Genomic DNA, 6,180 nt, shown 5'->3' with positions numbered 1-6,180 from the left:
CAATACATAATTACTTGAGAAAAATTGCTGGGAAAACTGGGAAAAAATTTGGCAGAAACTAGATCTAGAACAACATCTCATACCATATACTGAGATAAGGTAAAAATGGGTACATGATTTAGATATAAAGTGATAATATAAACAAGTTAAGTAAGCATGGAATATTTTACTTGTTAGATTTGTAGATAAAAGAAGAATTTATGAGCAAATAAAGTGATGAGAGTATAATGAGATGTAAAAATGTATAATTTTTATTACACTGTGTTTAAAAGTTTTTTGCACAAATAAAACCTAAGCAGCCAAAATTAAAGGAAGATAGGAAGTTGGGGGAAATTTTGTTCAGCAAATTTCTCTAATAAAGGCTTCATTTATCAAATATATAGAGAATTGAGCCAAATTTATAAGAACATGTGTCATTCCCCAATTGATAGTCAAGGGATATGAACAGGAAGTTTTCAGAAGAAATCAAAGCTGTCTGTATTCATATGAAAAAATGCTCTAAATCACTATTGATCATGAAAATGTAAATTAAAATAACTCTTTAGTTACTTTAGTACTATCTCACACCCATCAGATTGGCTAATATGACAGAAAAGGAAAATGACAATTGTTGCAGGGAATGTGAGAAAATTGGGACATTGATGCATTATTGGTAGAGTTGCAACCTAATCCCATCATTCTGAAGAGCAATTTGTAGCTATACCCAAAGGGCTAATTGCATCTCCCCTTTGTCCCAGAAATACCACTGCTAGATCTGTACCCCAAAGATATTAGAGAAAAAGAAAAAGGACCAAATAAACAAAAATATAGCAACTCTTTTTATGATGACTAAGAATTGGAAATAAAATAGATGCTCATCAATTGAGGAATAGCTGAACAAATTGTAGTTTATGATGATGGTGGAATACTATTGTACTGTGAGAAATAGCAAACAGGATACTTTCAGAAAAAATTTTAAAAGACTTAAATAAAATGATGCAAAGTGAAATGAGCAGAATCAGGTGAACAATGAAACGCTAGGATAATCAACTGTGAATGATTTACCATTCTCAGCAATATAGTAATCTAAGAAAAGTCTGAAGGACTTAGGATAAAAGAATGCTATCCACCTTTCCTTTGGTGCTTTTCATCTTCCTTCCTGAGAAGTCTGGGGGGGGGGGCGGGGAGGGAGTGTGATCACCTCCTTTTCAGTGTTTTCACCTCCTTTCTTGAGAAGTCAGGGAGGGTGTGATCACCTCCCCCTGGGGGCTCTCACCTCCCTGAGAGGTCAGGGATGGCGTGACCACCTGTGTTCTAAAACAAAAGAAAGTGGGAGATGTAATGGGCTGAAGCTAAGTTGATGCACTGAGGTCCAGTCCGAGCACTTATGGCTAATTACCAATTGGACAATATTCTATTAGTATATGCTTGGAGAAAGAATGGACCTGCCCACCACTCTGCAGGCTTGGTGTGTTGTATAGGAGATTGGGTGGAGGATTTGGTGGGTGGAATGAGAAAGCCAGACTCACTCCTGGCCAGATTCATGTTCACCTCCACAAAGAATAAAGATCAAGGACTTTCACTTATCCTGACTCCGGCTGATTCTAAAATATCCTAGGTACTAACCAGGTTTTCACATTCTCCAGAGAAAGAAGTGATGGAGTCTGATTGCATATTGAAACACACTTTTTAAAAACTTTTAAAAAATTATTCTTGCATTTGTTTTTTCTGTTTGTGTTTTCTTTTATAACATGGCTAATAAGGAACTGTTTTGAACTCAGGTCAAAGGGGCAGCTAGGTGGTGCAGTGGATAGACCACCAACATTGAAGTCAGGATGGAGCATCCTCTACCTGATGAAGCCTGAAAAATGAGAGCTACTAGCTCAATCCCACCAGTTTTCAAAATGAAGGAAGCTACTCCATCCCTGTGGTGGGAGATTCATAGGGTCCTGTCTTAAACAAACTGAATATGCTCAAAAATTGGAATGGAGGGAGAGACAGACAGACAGACTGATAAAGACAGAGAGAGACACAGTATATGTACCACACACACACACACACACACATATACACACACACGTGTATGTGTGTGATATGTAATATTCACTATGCCATACTTGCAGAGGCTAAAAACCATTTCCTGTAGAATCCTCACAAGGCTTTCTGCTCAAAAGGTTGCTCATTTGTGTTCTTAGGGTTTTGACTTTTTTTTGTATCTCAGCTCTCAACTATTCTTTTGAGTCTACAGAGGGTTCTGTTTTCTGTTTCCAGGTATTATCTCCTTGAATTGTTTCCAGCCTTTAGTGACTTCATATCTGTATCCATGTCTGTCTAGAATGTACATTTCTACTCCCTTAATTATGCCTCAAATTGACTCTTCAACTATTGATTGTAGTGTCTCTTTTTGGTGTTGTAGATCATGGCTGATAGGGGTGGGGAGAAAGGTGGTATTGGAGGAGGGGGAATGAGGAAATGGGGAAGGTAGAGGAACTAGGGAGAAATTTCCCTTCTTCCAAGTTTTCTCTGCAGTAAATCTACCCTGAATTAACATTCTAGGATTTAGCAATGTATAAAAATCTTTCAAAGATTATTTTTCAAAAGTCTATTTTTTGTTTGTCCAATGAATTGCTCCTTCAGATTCAGAAAAATATTCATATTTTATAAAGAGATAGCAAGATATTAGCATATTGTTACTATGGTAAAACTTCATCTATGAATATACCATGATACTACATCAGTTGAGGTGAGGAGGAGCCTTCCTTACAGTAGTATAATTATTAGAAATGCATTTTATATTATTTTAGTTTGGATTTTTCTTTGTATATCTTTCTCTTAGAGTTTTTTTAACTTTCTCAAATTTTTAATTAATTAATTTTATTTTTAATAGTATTTTATCTTTTCCTACTACATGAAAAGATAATTTTCAATATTCACTTTTTTAAAGATTTTAAATTCTATATTTTTTCCTCCTGCTCTTTCTCCCTCCCTTCCCTCTCTCCTCCCTAAGATGGCAAGCAATCTGATCAGATTATGCATGTACAATCATATTAAACATATTTCTATATTAGTAATATTGTGAAAGAAGAATCAACATAAGAGAAAAACCACAAGAAAGAAAAAAAAGTGAAACTTCTATGCATTGACCTGCAATCAGACTCCATAGTTCTTCCTCTGATTGTAGAAAACATTAGGTTTCTTGGAATTGTCTTTTATTGTTGCATTGCTGAGAACTAAGTCTATCATAGTTGGTTATTGTACAATATTGTTGTTACTATACACAGTGTTCTTCTGCTCACTTGACTCAGCATCAGTTCATATAAGTCTTTCCAGGTTTTTCCAAAATCCAAGGCTTGTCCATTTTACCTTTATATTTTTTCTCCATCTCCTGATACTGGCATTACCCTGATATAACCCTTCATCACTTCACACCTGTTTAGATCTGCCTGCCTTAAATCTTAATCCAGTCTTTCCAATCAATCCCCAAATCAGCCACCAAAGTGATTTTCCCTAAAAGTGCACATCTGATCATGTTATTTCTCTCTGCCTAATGAACTCTAATGATGTCTTTTGGACTCAAGGATCAACTACAAAATCCTCTATTTGGAGTTCAAATCCTTCCATTCATCCTGCCTTTTCAGGTTTCTTATCCATTATGCCTTATCTTTGAATGAGTGATGTTGACCTTCTAACAGTGCTTCAAACAAGATGCTCCATCTCTTGACTACAGGCATTTTCTCTAGCTGTTCCTTATGCCTAGAATGCTCTCTTTTCCCACCTCTACTTTCTGACTTCCTTGGCTTCCTTTAAGTCCCATTTAAAATCTTAACTTTTACAGGAAGCTTTTCCCAAGTCTTCTTAATTCTCTTTTAAATTTTTTCCTATATATAGTTTCCTTATACATATTTATTTACTTATTATAAGGTTTAGATTGTGCCTTTTTTTGTAACCCTGGCATTTATCACAGTGCATGACACATGGTAAGTGCTTAATTAATGTTTGTTAACTGATTGACTAACTTAAATAACCCCAAATTTTCTCCCAGAAACCAAAATTCTGCCAGTGTTTTTGTATTACTGTGAGATTGAAATAATGAGTCTTTGAACAATTAAAATGGAGAAAAACATAGTTATAACAAGGTATGTGGTGGGTATGAGTAGGTTGCAACAAATAATGAGGAATTTCAAAGACTACAGGAATAAAAGATGTCATGAGGGAAATATATGATTAGAAGAGAAAATGATCTAGTTATGTGATAAAGGTAAAGAATGACATAGTTTGGAGAATAATTATGAGCAAATTATTCCAAATACTATAAATATCCAAATCCACTATAAAGGACCTATGAAGGAAGATGCTATCCACTTCCACAGAAAGAACTGAAAAACAGAAGTATACATAGCATGGTTTTACATAAATTTATAAATCTGTGGCAAATGAGGCCTCCCTTTGGAGGGAAAGAGGGACATAATCTGGAATATAAAATGTAACAAAAAAATAAATTAATTTAATTTTTAAAAGGTAAAGAATGATCTTCATCAAGTAAGGGGAAAGCAAGTAAAGTCTCCAGGATAATGGGTGGATTCTCTTTGATGAAGTTATGGGAGTTTAGAGACAAGAGTTACACAGAATAAGTAGACATGGATGGGTAATAAATTATACTGTTGTAGAAATATCCAAATGGACAAGATTAGAGATTTATGACTATTTGAATTATATTTTTTAAATAGCATTTTTACTATTGTATCAAATAATCATGCAATCACAGAATCCCAGAATTGGAAGGGACTTCAAAGGCCATCTGGCCAAACCCCTACCTGAAAAACAATCAGCTCAATAATATTCTAAAAAATGGTTATCCAATCTTTCTTAAAGATTTCTAGTGAAGGATAACTTTAGTTTCCAAAGCAGTCCATTCTTTATAATTGTAAAGTATTTCTTTAAATTCAGACAACAGGGGGCATCCTTGCTTCATCCCTGAATGTAGTGGAAGCATTTCCATGTTCTCTGAAAAATTATGCTGGCTATTGTTTGTAAATAAATGCTTTTTATTATGTTAAGAAAAGGTCATTCCATTCTTGTGTTTTTAAGGTTTTTAGTGTAAATGAGTACTACTTTTTGTTGAAGACTCTGCAATCCATTAATATAATCATATTTTTGTTATTTTTTAAAATAATTAACATACTCTGTTGCTATCTTAAAGTTGAATCATGCGTATATACCTAGTATTGGGCCAATTTGGTCATAATGAATGACCGACTTTTTTGTCTATATGATTCTAGTCTCTTTTCTAAGAATTTGCTTAAAATTTTTGCATCACTGTTTAATGATATTGGGCTAAAATTCATCTTTATATTTTTCTGCTTTTATTCCTAATAAAAGGAATTTAATAGTTTGTCTTCTTTCTCCATTTTTGAGAGATAGGGATTAAATGCTCTTTAAATATTTGATACAATCCAAATGTAAATTTATTTGTTTTAAGAGGTTGTTGTTCCAACAGTTTATATATGGCCTCTGAGTCCCTTAAGAAAAGTATTAACGAAATGCAGATACAAGGCTGCTGTCTTTAGCCTTAATTTTCTCATCTCCCAATATCCCCCTTTGCTTTGGAGTCACTGAGAATTAATGTATATGTTGATTTAATTTAGAGTCCTATTTATTCATTAGATTTGTTTCCTATTTCCTTATCATCTGTGCATAAATGAAAATTATGTGCATGGTTTGCTTCTTTTAATAATACCATGGTCAAGTTTTTTTCCTCTATTAAGTGATGTTTTTGTTATCTAGACTGAAGACAGTATTTATTATGCAGAATTATTTACTTCAAAGAATTTATCAATCAGTACTTGTTGAGTGTTTATAATGTAGACAGCACTGCTCTGACTGTTTCCATTCATTTTAGCCCCAGCAACCAAATACAGTTGCTATGGGTCATCCACTATAACAGAAGCAGCTTTGTTATACAGATTTTTTTTTTTTGTAATATCCACTGTACTAGCAAGCTATATGAATGAAGCTTCGAATGCTATAGATAGTCATAGCTATCAAGTGTGGAGTAGGGGTAAGAGGAGTGGAGTAAAGGAGGGAGACAGACTGAAATAGTAGAGATAATCTCAAAATCTTATTTTAGCACAACCTCAATGACCTTCTGAGGTCCTTTCTCAGCTTTCCAATTCTGCTACCAATTTGGTTTAGATTTAATCT

This window comes from Sarcophilus harrisii, chromosome 3 (genome assembly GCF_902635505.1).
Source record: "Sarcophilus harrisii chromosome 3, mSarHar1.11, whole genome shotgun sequence".
NCBI classification, from domain to species: Eukaryota; Metazoa; Chordata; class Mammalia; order Dasyuromorphia; family Dasyuridae; genus Sarcophilus; species Sarcophilus harrisii.
Note: the sequence above shows the minus strand (reverse complement) of the source record.